This window comes from Mesoplodon densirostris, chromosome 18 (genome assembly GCF_025265405.1).
Source record: "Mesoplodon densirostris isolate mMesDen1 chromosome 18, mMesDen1 primary haplotype, whole genome shotgun sequence".
NCBI lineage: Eukaryota > Metazoa > Chordata > Mammalia > Artiodactyla > Ziphiidae > Mesoplodon > Mesoplodon densirostris.
The window spans coordinates 36,692,752-36,709,703 of NC_082678.1; the positions used below are offsets into that span (position 1 = coordinate 36,692,752).

Genomic DNA, 16,952 nt, shown 5'->3' on the forward strand with positions numbered 1-16,952 from the left:
ATACCCAGGAGTACAGTTGCTGAGTCACATGGTAACTCTATGTTTCACTTTTTCCGGAACTGTGAAATTGTTTTCCACAGTGGCCAGTAACTTCCTACCAGTAATGTATAAGGGTTCCAGTTTCTCCCCAATGCTTGTATCTGTGTTTATTACAGCCACTTAGTGCATGTGTAGTGGTATCTCCTTGGGGTTTTCTTTTGCATTTGTCTAATGGCTAAGATGTTAAGCATCTTTTCATTTGTTTACTGGCAATTTGTACATCATCTTTGGAGAAATGTCAATGCAGATCCTGTGCCCATTTTAAAAACAGACTATTTTATACAGAAGTTTCAGGTTTAGGGTTTAATGCTAATAACGTGACTCACGGGGGGCCCCTACGTAGCTTCAGGAAGGCAGTTGGTCATCAGAAAGACCACCTGAGCACCGTCACCTCTGTACTTTACCCTGTGCCTCTCTTTCTGAGTTGTATCGTTTATAACAAACGAGTAATCCTGTGAAGTGTTTTCCTGAGTCCCTGTAAGCTGTTCTAGCAAACTGCTGAACAAGGAGAGGGTCACAAGAACCCCAATTTATAGACAGTCAGTCAAAAGCATGGGTGGCAGTCTCATGGGACTGAGCCCTTAACCCATGGGGTCTGACACATGGTTAGTGTCACAGTTGAACGGAATCACTGGACATCCTGCTGGTGGTGGAAGATTTGGAGAATTGGTTGTTGGCGTGAAAACCCCCCACGTTTGGTGGCAGAATAGAAGTGAATCATGCTGCTCTTTTTTTTAGGACAGAGTGATGAACTTACAAGTCACACTGGAAACACAGTCTCTTCTTGATTTCTTTTCTGACAATGTGGCAGTGGATTTTTAGATATGACAACAAAAATGAAAGCAACAGAAAAAATAAATTGGGCTTCATCAAAATTAAAAACTTTTTGTTCACAGAGCAGACACTATTGAGAAAGTGAAAAGATGGGCTACAGAATTGGGGGTGGAGAATACTGCAAACCACCCAACTGATAAGGACCCAGAGTGTATTAAAAACTCTTGCAACAAACAACTCAATGTAAACGTGGGCACATTTCTCCAAAAGATACACAGATGGCCAGTAAACCTGTGCAATGATGATGGATGTCATTAGTAATGTGCATTAGAACTACAAACTAAAATGACAGACACTTCACACCAAGATGGTATAATAATTAAAAAAAAATCACTAAATGTACTAAATGCTACTGAATTATACACTTTAAAAGGTTAGTTTTATATTATATGAATTTCACCTCAAAACTTTCCTGGGCGTTTTATCCCACAGCATCCTATTCTGTAGCATGGTGACAGTATTTACCTTGCAGCCGCTGTCTCCTCTGACTGGTCTGTACCAGCTCTGCCCGCTTGCCTCCCCAGGGCAGGGGGGGGCGGAGATGGCCCAGGGGAACACTGCTCTCCAGGTCATCGGGTGGGCTTTGTGTTGGGGAAGCTCCAATGTCAGTCATTTTAGGATTTCCTATTTGGGTTGGTCCAATTCCCTATAAAAGGCTCTAAAACTCTCCATCGAGAGCTGCAGCCACACCTGCTGGCATCTGGGGGCTGAGCTGCAGGAGAGAACACAGATTCCTTTTTTAATTAATACAGAAGTTTAACAAAAATTTAAAAGGCAATAAGTTACAAGTTATCATATAGGTAGAAATAGTCTGAGCACACATTTTGAAGTGTTTATTTTATAAAAGCTTACACGGCACTACCTGGGACTGGACTAGACGGCACTTCGTGCAAACTCACCGACAAGACGGAACACGTAACAGAGAAACACAAAGACAACGTGACCAGCAGTTAATGTTAGAGGACCTGCTTTCCTGGAAGGCGAAAGATATTAAATATATGACGGCATAAAGAACACTTCGAGCCGGGAAAACCAAATTTGCAGATTTAAAAACCATGATAGAGTTCACGTTTAGGAGAAGAGTTCACTTAAAATTATAACTCTTTTCTTGATCTTCAGTAAGCAGTAAGATCGTGCAAACTCTCAGAATAGCTAAGCACACATCACTGGTATCCTCTCCACACTTAGTTGAGAGCGAAACCACTGTCCCGGTGACCAGGGTCAATTCCCATGCTTCCTGTGTGGTGTGGCATGTCGTTGTCACTGCTAGTTTGTGGGCTGGCTGGGGTGATTCCGTTTCAGCCACGGTCAGTGAAAACTCTTATTAAAATTCCTGCTACCAGGACAGCAAAAACTAAAACTCCAGCCGCCCCGCGATACAAAATCAGCTGGGTCCCCGTCAAGACCTCCCTGATGGTGGCCACCCCACACAAGCTGTTCTCCTCCACCAGCTGCATGGTCTGGCTCTCGGGTCGGATGACATCAGGTAGAATCACCCCATCGGCTACCTCTCTGTCTAGAATGGACAGATCTGTTTGCAGAGAAATCTCCCTGAGTACAGGGCATTCCTGAAGGTGACACGAGCCTATGTTGTAAATGGTTTGTTACATGTGGGGTTATTAATTAAGCACGTCCCAGAGGGGAACACAGAGTTGGCCTCCCAGTTAGAAGGGCAGAGACGAGCTACACTGTGCAGGGGAGCAGAAGCTCATGCACCGAGTTCCGGGCGTGAGAACCAGAGGAATCAAGGACCCTGGAGAACAGCCCCCGTAAACTTAACCTATTGCGGTGGGCACGGCCTCTTTCGTCCCTCTCAGCCCAGCTCGAACCTGTGCCTAAACAACACGTCACAGAGGTAAAGCAAGTGCGGTCAAGCGAGGCCAGTTCACTGCTGTTAAACTGTGGTTCAGCTCCCTCGGAAACTACACTACAGGTGACAGCATCGTGCGCGGTCTTGCTGGTCCTGAAAGTGCCAGTGACAGAAGAAACCATGCTAGAAACCACTGTTCTTCGCCCCAGTATCAGCTCACAAACATGGCATAAAAAGCCACTTGTTGCCATAGTTGCAAACATAACATATTTTTGCACTGTGGCCTTTACTGCACCTAAATCCCGATAAAAGGAACAAAGTCTAAAGATAAATGGTGCAATCGCCTAAGGGGTAGTTGATGGTCCAACTTAACGTCCTGTACACTTCATTCACTCCAGCAATCACACTGAAGGGAGGGAGGACATGATACGTCACCGTAAGGAAAGGCAGAAGGGCTGCGAAACTCGAGGGTGGTCAAGACGCAGACAGTGGCGGTTTGCACACCTCAGCTCCTCCTCACGGCTCTTTGTCCAGGACACCTCCGCTCGGCCGACCTCCCACCCATCTCCTCTCAAACCCTGACACAGTCAGCAGGGCTCACACTTCAACACAGAGATGCCCAGAGGGTCAGGATCCCGGTCCTCAGGCCGCAGGACAGGTTCTGCCCCCAAGAACTTCCCTGATCACAGGCACTTAGCATTTTGCATTTCTTAGGAAACCATGGACCAAAAGATGCTTTTTAAGACGCCTAAAACTAGACAACAGATCAGGAAAAACAGGAAACACTACTGCTTTTCTAAGACTACCACACCAAAACAGCAGAATAGTTTCTAAGCTAATTCTCTTTTTTTTTCTGGCTGAGCCCTGCTTAGTAGATACTAAATTAACTCCACATTAAGAGGAAATGTGCTGACACAGGATTTCCTTTTGCCCCCAACTCTCACGTTGGATGCATTTCACTAATCAAAGTGCGTCATGCTGCCAATGGATTTCTTACCATTTTCACCCTGAAAGATTCCTTACCTGCCCTGGGATCAACAGGGCTGCATCTCTAAGAGGACCCGCCCTCTCTTACCTGCTCTGCCACTCTGTTCGTTCCAGTTTATCCTCCAGATGTACACCAAGTAGAAGAGGGTTTGAAAGAAGACACAGAGAGTCAGTCCGGACCAGAGACCTGTGGGTGGGAAACAAGTATCCATTCAGATTTTCTGCAGTCCCCCTCCTGGCATCACTAACATTCTCCCGTAACTACTGTATCCACAGCGTAAACTGCAGCTTACCCTAAAATTTTAGATAATTATGGACCAGGATCAGACTCAAGCTTACCACTGACCAGGTTTGATTCCAACTCTAGTGGGAACCCACTGGAAGGCTTTAGATGGGTGTGTGCATGTACCTGTGAGGCCTGATGTTTCTAGAAGCCCACTTTGAGAACCATCTCTCCAATTGCTGTGTACAAGAGATGACTGAGAAACATTATAAACAATGCCTATCTCCTCATGAAAAGAAACTATTTAAATCACTTAAATATCATTGCGTAACAAAGTGGATATAAAATACCCATTCACATATGAATAACTGCACTACAAAGCCAGCTGTCTAGGCTTGAGCTGGAACCCAGTATAAACTGGGAATTAGTCTGCTAACCTGTTCACATGTCTGGGGCCCCACATTGGCAAGGGGTCACTGAGGCTGGGCCTCCCGTGGACTCCTGGCCATTTCACGAGTTGAGAAGCAGATGGATGGACAGTTTATACCCTTTGATGGACTGATTCCATTCCTAGGAATCCAACCTCAGGAGAGACTCAGGAATGTCGTTAATATTCATAGACCTGGGATGCTCGTGACAATGTTATTTAAAAGGGGAGCAACTTACAACATGGCTAATCATTAGATACGCAAATCAAAACCACAGTGAGGTGCCACCTCACACCGGTCAGAATGGCCATCATTCAAACGTCTACAAATAACAAATGCTGGAGAGGGGGTGGAGAAAAGGGAACCCTCCTACGCTGTTTGTGGGAACGTAAGTTGGTGCAGCTACTATGGAAAACAGTAAGGAGATTCCTCAAAAAACTAAAACTAGAGTTGCTACATGATCCAGCAATCCCATTCCTGGGCATATACCCAGACAAAACTCTAATTCAAAAAGATACGTGCACCCCAATGTTCATAGCCGCACTCTTCACAACAGCCAAGACATGGAAACAACCTAAATGTCCATCAACAGAGGAACGGATAAAGATGTGGTACATATACACAATGGAATACTACTCAGCCATAAGAAAGAATGAAATAATGCCATTTGCAGCAACATGGGTGGACCTAGAGATTATCATACTAAGTGAAGTCAGTCAGAAAGAGAAAGACAAATACTATATCACTTATATGTGGAATCTAAAATATGACACAAATGAACTCATCTACGAAATAGAAACAGACTCATAGACACAGAACAGACTTGTGGTTGCCAAGGTGGGGGTGGGGGTGGGGGAGGGATGGACTGGGAGTTTGGGGTTAGTAGATGCAAAGTATTACACATAGAATGGATAAACAACAAGGTCCTACTGTATAGCACAGGGAACTATATTCAATATCCTAGAATAAACCATAATGGAAAAGAACATACAAAAAATGTACATATATGTATACAACTGAGTCACTTTGCTCTACAGCAGAAATTAACACAACATTGTAAATCAGCAATACTTCAATTAAAAAATAAAAGGGGGGCTTCCCTGGTGGTGCAGTGGTTGAGAGTCCGTCCGCCTGTCGATGCAGGGGACACGGGTTCGTGCCCTGGTCCGGGAAGATCCCACATGCTGCGGAGCGGCTGGCCCGTGAGCCATGGCCGCTGAGCCTGTGCGTCCAGAGCCTGTGCTCTGCAACGGGAGAGGCCACAGCAGTGAGAGGCCCGCCCGCGTACTGCAAAAAAAAATAATAATAATAAAAGGGGAGCAATTTAAATGTCCACTATTAGGGAAGCATTAAATAAACGATACAAGGAAATACTAGAGAATTACTAAAAACCATGTCTTTAACATGGGACCAGGGGAAATTACATATTCAGAATAACCCCACTTTTGTGAATAACAGAAAAAATACTGGGAGAAAAATAATTTTAAAAGGCTGGAATAAAATACATTGAAATACCCCAGATTTTATATTTGAGGAGTGAACTAGAGGTAATTTTAATTTTCATCATTATATTTATGTATTTTCACAAGATTTCCATGTTGTTAATGTATAACTAATAGTTTAAAAGTGTTATTTAACAAATCTGAGTACCTGCTAAATAAGTCCAATAGCGAGAAGCACTTTTATGGACAAAGACCAAAATCTGACGTGTTCTTATTCTAAAGAGCTTAGTGTCTCATAGAGTAGAGGTTTTTATGTTTTTTGCTTTTTTAAAGTAAAGCTGAATTGTGAAACCCCAGCAGCTCATAAGGCAGAGGCTCTGGCTATTTGGTTAAACGGTATTTCCCTGGTGTTGACGACGGTGCTTGGTAGGGATGATGAGACTGTAATAAATACTTGGCAGTTCTGTGTCCCAAACAGAGAAGGACGAAATCCTGCTTGACACTGATCAAATACCCCACAGGCTCCCAGCCTGAACCGGTCATCAAAAGAGACATGACATTGAGGACAGTTACTCATTAAGCCATCACATGACAACATTTCCAAAAAGTCAGGATAAGAAACTAAGCACCTCTGTTTGTGTGGACACAGAAGGCTCTCAGGACAGCTGCAGGATTAAAATTTCACAGAGCAGTGGGGACAGATTCAAAATTGTTTACACTGTAAAAATGTACTGGTTGACACAGAACAAAAGGAGCTACTTGAATACATACTACAGCATTCAGTCAGTCCTCGAATCAGACTAGTTTCTGCAGAAAACACAACTCATCGTTACTAAGGAAGTCCATAGAAATTGCAGATGTGGATATAGATGCAGAACACACAACAACTTACCAAAAAAGCACATGACCGATTGTTTTGCACAATTCTATACATTTAGAATCTTGATAAAATGGATAGATTTCTCAAACTATGTATAATTTGCCAAAGTTGACCCCCCGCAAAAGATAAAAAGTCTAAACAAACTGATTTCAGGGAAGAAGTTGTAAAAGCTGTAACAAAGTCCTCCAAAACACCCAGCATGACAGTTTCATAGAATTTAGCCAAACCTTCATAATACAGATCATTCCTATACTATGTAGATTGTTTCAGGGCATCCAAACAGGAAATAATTTCAATTCTCTTTATGTTATGAATGTAACATTAATGCTATTAATATCAACCCTTAGAAAGATTACATACAAGATAAAGCTACAGACCAATCTTCCTCATAACTATCATTGCAAAATTCTTGAATAAAACATTAGCAGACTCCAGCAGCTCCCTGGAAGAGTAGCACACAACAATCAGGACTGTTCTATATGAGGAAACCAAGTGGTATCACTTATCATCATAATCGATCTAGGGAGAACAATGATAGAATCATCTCTATAGGCACTAAAAGGCCATTTGACAAAATCCTCAACCATCCTTGCTGGAAACATTCAATAAAGCAGACTCCATGGATACCTCCTGAACATTGTTTTTAAAAAGATGCACACATAAACTTATTTATGTGTGTCTTTGTGTATGCTTTGATGACATATTTAAGACCATTTAAAAATCGAGACGGAGTAACTGTGGTTCAGGCATGGAGTTGGGTGGCCTTTGTGGATGTGGTTTCAGACACATTCCTGCGTCATCGAGAACTTGAATTTTCTGCACTGTATCAGACTCAAGGACACCAACAGCCATTGTCAAAATAATCTCTGCCAGCAGCTGCAACCTTATGATATCAAGGTCTCCCCTTGTAACTATGCAACCATTTCAACCCCAGCCAATCCTTGCTTAACAAGCACCCTTACTTCTCGCCAGCTCCAATACTAACTCTTGAAAAACAGCTTACGCAGCTTTGTGGTTTTTGCCTTTATAAGCCTCCCCCGTTTTGTAGTCTGGCGGAAAACAAGAACAGCTTCTTGAATCTGTGTCTCCCAGTCTATAGTCCTCATCTTGCCTCAAATAAAACTCTCTTCTGTTCCTTAATACAGATTGTTTATTGATTATTGGCATCAACACTGTGTATGTCAGCCCCAAATCCAACATGCTATTTGGTAGAGAAACATCAGAAGCACTATCTCTGAGGTCGTAAACAAGACAAGCATTTCCACTAATACCATGACAATTTATTGTTCTACTACAGGTGTTTAGGCAGGAAAAAGAAATCAGTGGAATAACATCTGGAATGGAGAATATAAAATTATAAGATTATTTGTAGACGATATGATTGTATCCTTGAAAAATACATAAGAATCATCTGAAAACTACTGCAAACAGCAAGAGGAATTCGTAATTGTAACAAGATAGAAAATTCACAATCATTAACAGCTCTCTACATACAATCAACTTTTAGATTATGCAATGAAAGAGAAGGCATCCAATGGCAACAAAAGGATACAATGTCGAGGATACTCTTTACAAGGGAAATGACAAAAGCATGCCTGAGCAGAAGCTAGCATTTCTCAAATGTTCATAAGATATTTGAACATAGAAGCTGAGACTGCCAGGAAAGCACCTATTTTATGAAAACACAGATGGCCTCCAGGTCTTGGACCGAGATAATAATAAAGAAAATTTTATTTCCTCCTTTCCGATTTGGACCCTTTTTAATTCTTTTTCTTGCCTAACTACTCTGTCTCCAACTTCCAATAGAAAGAGCAAAAGCAGACATCCTTGTCTTATTCTTGGACCGGGGGGAAACATTCTGTCTCAGCACTGAGTGCTATGTTAGCCATCAGTTCTTCATGTATGGCCTTCATCATGCTGGACAATCTTTCGTCTTTTGTGAATCACTTTTACATATTTTTCTCTCCCATTTCATTTTTTTTTAACGTGGTAAAATGTACATAACATAAATTTACCCTTTTAAGCATTTTAAAAGGTATAATTCGGTGGCCTTACACACATTCACCACTATCCATGGACAGAAATTTATCATCATCCCAAATGGGAACTGTGCACCCATGAGCCCACTGCCCTCCAGACGTTAGTAACCACCATTCTGTTTCTGTCTCTATGCATGTGGCTGGGTACCTTGCATAAGTGGAATCACGCAATATTTGTCTCCAGTTCATTTTACGTGATTTTGTCAAACTTCCCCTTTCGTATCTCTGCTTTATTCTACCTTTGGTTGTTTCTAAAGTGGTCTTCATTTCTGTTCAAGTGTTCTTTTTCTTTTCCATTTCTTTCCTAAGTTTTAATTACTTGTTTGTCCTCTCCTTATTGTTTTCTCATCTAGTCTTTAATCTTTTAAAGCATTTCTTTGGGCTTTTTCTTTTCCTTCAAAGATTATGTTTTGGTCTCTCAAGAAATTGTGAGAATTATCCATCTGGATGTTCATTATTTCATACAAGGTTTTACCTCCTCTTCCTTAGAGGTGTATGTGTGTACACATCTGTGTAGTGTCTATGCATGGGCACTGGGTTTGTTCTTTTCTGGCTAATACTGATCTGTGGACACAAAGAGCTCTAGCGGGCAAGTATTTGCTGAAGAAGAGCATGGTGGTTTAGGGCAGGTATCCAAGGCAGCCTGAGGCTCTAATTCAGGTTTACCGCCTTAACATCTTTCGTAAAATCTGTTTTTTCTTGCCATGGAAATATATGCAAATAGTCATAAACATATGAAAAGGTGCACAGCATCATTAGTCATCAGGGAAATGCAAGTTAAAAATCACACTGAGAGGGCTTCCCTGGTGGCGCAGTGGTTAAGGATCTGCCTGCCAATGCAGGGGTCATGGGTTTGAGCCCTGGTCCGGGAAGATCCCACATGCCACAGAGCAACTAAGTCCGTGCACCACAATTACTGAGCCTGTGCGCCACAACCACTGAGCCCACGTGCTACAACTACTGAAGCCCACGCGCGTAGAGCTCGTGCTCCGCAACAAGAGAAGCCACTGCAATGAGAAGCCCACACACTGCAACGAAGAGTAGCCCCGCTCGCCGCAACTAGAGAAAGCCCAGGCACAGCAACGAAGACCCAACACAGCCAAAAATAAATAAATAAAATTTTTAAAAAAATCAAATCACACTGAGAAACCACTACACAGTTACCAGAATGGTTCATTTTTTTAAAACTGACATCATCAAGTGCTGGAGAGGCTATAGAGCTAGTAGACTGTCTCACACACACACACCACACACACTCTACACATGCACCCACACACACACATATAACACACATACACACTCACACACACACACACAAAACACTACACACGCACCACCACACACACACGGGGACTGTGAATTGGTACAAGCACAATGGAAAGTTATTTGACTACTGAAGTTATGCATGTATCTGCTTCCACGTGGAAATTCTCTAGCAGTGACTAGATATAGGGGTATAAGGGGGATGCTGGTAACCTTCTGGGTGGTAGATATACAGGTGGGTTACCTTTGCCGTAATTCAGTGTACACATTTATAATTCACGCACTGTTTTGTATTTATATCATATCCAATAAAAATGTAGTGTTTTATTACCCCCCAAAAATATGCTAGACTACATGCAAGGTTCAAACGTGTGATCTGTTCAGCAGTCAGCAGGGAGAGCTTTCCTAAAGGCAAGTGGGAAATAAACACCTTAATTCTCTGAGTCTCAGGGGATGAAGGTTGCTGAGTGTATGCCCAGGACTCCTTCCTTCCTTCTGGCCCTAATCTGGTCTCCTAGAAAACTGGATGATTTGCTCATAACTTATGCCACACTGCAAGGAATATATTGACTGCATACATATTTTTTAAAATGTTAACATCTTGTACCTCCTTTTACCCCATCGTGGATTAGTCTGAGGACTTGGATAACAGAATTAAGTGCAATGTGGCACATCTCTCTATCATGTTCAGGTCTCTTGGTAGCAAGTGGCAAAAAAATTCAATTCAAACACTGGGTCCCTGACATTTGGAAATTGACTGGTTTATGACAGGAACTGTGAAGATGTCCTTCACAGAGGTGCTTTTAGCTTCGAGCCTTAACTGAACACAAACGATCTTATCAGGACTTGTCTCTGAGCTCTGCCTTTGTATCAGCTTTATTCTCAGTGAGTCATTTCCCCTGGGGTACCAACAAATTAGCTACAGGTGGCTCTAGGATTCTACCATCTGCATAGCTGGTGAGCGCATGGGGAAAGCATGTCTCTGTCATGATAGTTCTAAGCAAAGTTCTGGGAGGGCTGAATGGTCAGGCTTGGGTCACCCGCACCGGGGAGGGGTCACAGAATGGACCACCCACAATGAAGAAACTTTAAGGACAAAAAAGGGGTAATGGACTAGGAAAAGTATGGTGGCCAGGCGTACTATATTTCCCCAAAGAAATAGCTTGTAGGCACTCACCCCACAATCCTGTACCTGCAGTGGTAATCTCACTCGCCCAGAGATACTTAAATCCATGGGCACATCTTAATCAAAAGCTGGAAGGGGAGCATTTCAACTTGGGGGTGAAAGAATCCCCAGTCCACTCTTCGGTTTCATAAACACACCACCTTGTTCTGCTGAAGAATCCGGACATGGGTTTCCTTAGGTCCATCTCCCAAGGTAACAGAAATAAAAACAAAAATAAACAAATGGGACTGAATTAAACTTACAAGCTTTTGCACAGCAAAGGAAACCATAAAAGAAAACAAAAAGACTACCTATGGAATGGGAGATAATATTTGCCAACAATGCGACCGACAGGGCTTAATTTCCAAAATATACAAACAGCTCATAATACTCAACAACAAACAAACAACCCAGTCGAAAAATGGGCAGAAGACCTAAACAGACATTTCTCCAAAGAAGAAATACAAATGGCCAATAGGTACATGAAAAGATGCTCAACATCGATGAGTAACAGAGAAATGCGGGACTTCCCTGGTGGCACAGGGCTTAAGGCTTTGAGCTCCCAATGCAGGGGGCCTGGGTTCGATCCCTGGTCAGGGAACTAGATCCCACAAGCATGCTACAACTAAGACCTGGAGCAAATAAATAAATAAAATAAAAAATTTTTAAAAAGAGAAATGCAAATCAAATCTACAATGAGGTATCACCTCACACCGGTCAGAATGGCCATCATTCAAAAGTCTACAAATAACAAATGCTGGAGAGGGTGTTGAGAAAAGGGAACCCTCCTACACTGCTGGTGGGAATGTAAACTGGTGCAGCTACTATGGAGAACGGTATGGAGGTTCCTCAGAAAATATACTACCATATGGTCCAGCAATCCCACTCCTGGACATATACCCAGACAAAACTCTAATTCAGAAAGATACATGCACAGCAGCACTGTTCACAATAGCTAAGACACAGAAACAATGTAAATGTCCATCAGCAGATGAATGGATAAAGAAGATGTGGTATATATATACACAATGGAATACTACTCAGCCATAAGAAAGAATGAAATAATGCCATTTGCAGCAACATGGGTGCAACTAGAGGTTATCATATTAAGTGAAGTAAGTTAGAGAGAAAGACAATATTATATGATATCACTTATATGTGAAATCTAAAATATGACACAAATGAACTTATCTATGAAACAGAAACAGACTCACAGACATAGAGAATACACTGGTGGTTGCCAAAGGGGAGTGGGCTGGGGGAGGGATGGAGTGGGAGGTTGGGATTAGCAGATGCAAACTATTATATATAGGATGGATAAACAACAAGGTCTTACTGTGTAGCACAGGGAGCTATATTCAGTATTCTATGATAAACCATAATGGAAAAGAATTTTTTTTAAAAAAAGAATGTATAGGCCTCCCTGGTGGCGCAGTGGTTGAGAGTCCGCCTGCCGATGCAGGGGACACGGGTTCGTGCCCCGATCCCGGAGGATCCCACATGCCGCGGAGCGGCTGGGCCCGCGAGCCATGGCCGCGGAGCCTGTGCTCCGCAACGGGAGAGGCCACAGCAGTGAGAGGCCCGCGTACAGCAAAAAAAAAAAAAAAAAAAAAAAAAAAAAAAAAAAAAAAAAAGAATGTATATAGAGAATTCCCTGGCAGTCCAGTGGTTAGGACTCTGTGCCTTCACTGCTGAGGGCCCAGGTTCAATCCCTGGTTGGGGAACTAGGATCCCACAAGCCGTGCAGGGGAAAAAAAAAAAAAAGGCCTCCCTGGTGGTGCAGTGGTTGAGAATCTGCCTGCCAATGCAGGGGACACGGGTTCGAGCCCTGATCTGGAAAGATCCCACATGCCACAGAGCAACTGGGCCCATGAGCCACAGCTACTGAGACTGCACGTCTGGAGCCTGTGCTCCGCAACGGGAGAGGCCGCGATAGTGAGAGGCCCGTGCAAGGCAATGAGGAGTGGTCCCCACTTGCCGCAACCAGAGAAAGCCCTCGCACAGAAACAAAGAGCCAACACAGCCATAAATAAATAAATAAATAAAAATTTTTAAAAGGCAAAATTCCTTTAAAAAAAAGTATATATATGTATAACTTAGTCACTTTGCTGTACAACAAAAATTAACACAACACTGTAAATCAACTCTACTTCAATTTTAAAAATTACACACACAAAAAAAGAATTTGGCTGTGGTTTTAAAATATGCCCCAAAAATGCCATCAATTGATTTCTCCAGTTAAAAAAAAAAATGTTCAAGAGTTGGCAAAGAGTCAAACTGGTTTTGTTGCCATTAGAATCACGACAGATTATTCTTAAGATCCTCCTGTCTAATCCTCAGCAGGAGAAGCAGCCCTTTGCTGCTCAGAGGCTAACTTGCCTTAGCTGATATTTTGACAGGATGCCTTAGATTGCCTATTTTCACGTTGGAATTCTGTTCATTATTTACATTTTAAAAAATTGTGGCATGAGTCCTGTCAGTTGACCTAGTCCCTTACATAACATTTATTAGCTCAGAGTTTAAAACGGTCACTCAATGAACTGTGAGCGAATTTAAACATCGCCACATGGCTCCAGAAACAGGTTTCCCCACTTTCTGAAAGTCTGCTTTACACCACTGTGCTTTTACTGAAGACCTACATTAGTACCTGTGTTTGCTAATGGAAAGAAATCCAAAGAGGATTTTCACTTTTAGGAGAGAAGGAGGTGAAGAGTGAAAATAGCATACAGCGTTTGTAACTGCTACTTGGCTTTACTCCATTTTGGCTTAGGGACAGGTTCACGGGAATGCTCTCCTCTGGGACAGCGGGAGAATCCTGCACTGACCTTAGACCATGGGCCTATTGTGCACAGGCAACGCTTGGGTATGAAGCTGGCTTAGACACCGGTATGTGCTGGAAGCTACAGCTTTTCCCGGTAAAGTAAAAGGCCTGCTCACCAGCAACCTCCCCTTCACCAGCAAGATCACCATGGTATCTCCATGTGGACTTCATGTTTTTGGCCAAAAGGCGGCAAGGAAGAAGGTGAAGGAGAGTTTGATGGTCATGCCACCTTCCTTCCTTCACCAAGAATCTCTTTAAATAACTCTCAAACTACTGTGGCTATTGAGAAAGCCACGAACGTGGACAGTGCAAGCACGGAGGCTGGAGTACTTGAGACTGTACCATTCCTTTGTTCAATAAATATTTACAGAGTACCTACAACCGACCAGATTCGTTGCTTGGTACTGACACTACGTTGAACACGAGAGACAGACACAAACAAATGGGTAAGGGACAGAGTGGCAGAGCCTGGTGTTTCAGACACGGTGGTCAGTGAAGGCTTCTTTAAGGAGGTTACATTTAAGCAGAGATGGAATTAACTTAGCTGAGCACTCCAGGCCGAGGAAAGAGCAGAGTGCAAAAGCCCCGAAGTGGAGGTGTGCTTCCCGTTCTGCGAACAGCAAGACAAGCACTCCACTAAGTGGGAGAATCACACAAGCTGAGGCTGGAGAGGAGGCTGCAGGCCAGGACACGTACGGCTAGTCGAGTAGTTTGGATTTTGTTCTACGTGTCACAGGAAGCCACTGGAAAGCTTTGAGCAGGGAAGTAACAGCGTCAAGGGTCTCGTGAAAGGATCACTGACAGCTGGGTGGGGAATGGCTGCAGCAAAGCGTATCAGTCAGGATCCAGCCGTGAAGAGAACCCACTCCAGTTACTGCGGGTGGAGGGGATCTGAAGAGTAAGAGAGGTCAGAGGGACGCATGGGGTGATACCACTGATGAGAAGCTGCTGAAAATTCCCCTGGCTGGAAGGAACCCAGGGGAGCTGCACCAGCACCAGTGCCACCTGGAGATGCTGTCACTGTCATCCTGTATCTCCTAGAAAGGGGCCACTTTGACCAAGGAAGGAATCATCCCAGCTCCTCTTCTACTACAGAAACACCCGGCAACTGCCACACTGCTGACTCCAGAAGCAGAAAGCTGCTTTCCTCCTCCACCTTCTGATTCCTGCTCACGCCTCCTACTAGTAGAACTCACTGGAAGCCAGCTGGCAGGAGAACCCGGGAAAATAGTTCACACACTCTGGGTGTCTGTGGGACAGATTATAAAAGGGCAAGTGGAGGACTGAGAAATGACAGTAAATAACCTTCACCGAGTCCACAGTAGAAGCAGGAAACCCAGTAGGATGCTACATAAAGTGCTGGTGAAAATGGTTATGGCTTGAACTAGGGCAAAAGTGGTTCAATTCAACCACTGGTATTTTTTATGGTATTTTTTTCTTCAATCACTGGTATTTTTTTTATTAATAATATGTATTTTATTCTATAAAGAAATAAACTATGTTCCAATGTGAGTTACTCTGATAAGGTAATTTTCATAGACTTTTTTCCACGAACATAACAAATATAATAGAGAAAACTCAAACAACCTCAGCAACTATGATATATTTCTCTTTCTGTGACCAGTGTTGTAAAAATAGTCTCCAAAACTTTCTGAGAGTTTGTAACCATCCTGTTAAAATGACATACTATTATTTCTTTTAATTGACAAATACATACATGACCAGTTGTCCTTCAACTGGTAAACCACTGGTATTTTTATTATGTTTTGAAACTAGGGCCAAAGAGAAGAGTCAGGATGATCCTAAGGACTTTGGCCTGTGTAAATGGGATGAAGGACGGTACCACTTACTGAGACTGGTAACAGGTGGAGGCGTGCATTGTATTTGTCTCGTGGATGAAGAGAAACCAACAGTTCTATGTACAGCTACCTTTAAGATGCCTATTATGAATCCCAGTATGAGTGGGATAGAGTTGAACATACTGGTTGGAGTTCAAAGGAAAGGGTGGGACCAGATGGGATTTAAAGCCTTCTCTGACCACCACGCACGGGATTAGATGAGGCTGTGACTGTGGAAAGAGAAGAGGTCCAACGACTGAGCCCTCAGGCACCTGAACACATCAGGAGGCCTTGAAGGGGAGAAAGGTCCAGCAAGGAAAAACCCAGAGGACTTGGTGAGGGAGGGAAAAGAAAAACCAGAAGAATACAAGGTGACGGCGAACAAGCAAACACACTGTCTCCAGAAGATGGCAATGACTGCGGAGTGTGGAGGCCAAGTAATCAATAAACAACTTATCATAAGACTAAAAGAGGTTTTTTTTTCTGGCCAAACTGAGGACTATAGCCCAGGAGTGCAGTCTCCACCAAGGAGGAAAGCGCTCTGGCGAAGCACGGTTTTCAACACAGTTTTATATCTTGTCAGGACAAAGAACACACATCAAACAGGACGACAGGATACATTCCTTCAAGGTTTCAAAAGAGACAGCGAGCCAGCACGACCCTGGCGTCTGGGAGGGAAGCTCACCTTCGAGGGAGCATCAGCATCGGCGTCCCAGGAAGGGGACAGACAATCCCAACTTCAAAGTGGAGTCCTTCACTTCTGGATAACGCATTCTTTCCCTGAGTGGTGAAAGCAGATGCAAGAGGTAAACAACCACGTGACAAGCTGATAAAGCCCAAGTCAAATCAGGTACAAGCCAGAAGGACTTTCTGCAACCTCTGCAGGTGCAGAAGAGAGCTAGGGGAGAACCCAGCTGCCGCGGGCATTGTCACGTGGGCGCAGGAGGGGGGTCCGAGCTAGCTGCTCCTCTAGAGAGGGAGGGAACCCTTCCCTCCCAGGGACCTGGCGGGGTGGCCCGGAGAGCGGCTGGTAAAGGGTAAACGAGGGCGTGGGGGCGGGGCTGCTGAGGGGCACTCACCTGGGCGCCGAGTCCCCGCGGCTCCGAGCTGGATGGGAGCGGGCCGGGCGGGCCGAGAGGCGCCGCGGCGTAAGGGCGACGCCTCCTGAGCCGCTGGGCGCGGT

General features: G+C 43.7%; 1 long non-coding RNA gene across 1 annotated transcript; it reads right to left on the minus strand.

Moving 5' to 3' along the window:
• Nucleotides 1–1,345: 1,345 nt before the first annotated feature.
• Nucleotides 1,346–16,950, minus strand: LOC132478023 (uncharacterized). Its single transcript, XR_009530358.1, has 4 exons — nt 16,849–16,950; nt 16,455–16,549; nt 3,759–3,857; nt 1,346–1,585 (listed from the first exon to the last, which is right to left on the minus strand). It is a non-coding gene; the product is annotated as an uncharacterized LOC132478023 (long non-coding RNA).
• Between the last annotated feature and the right edge of the window lie 2 nt (nt 16,951–16,952).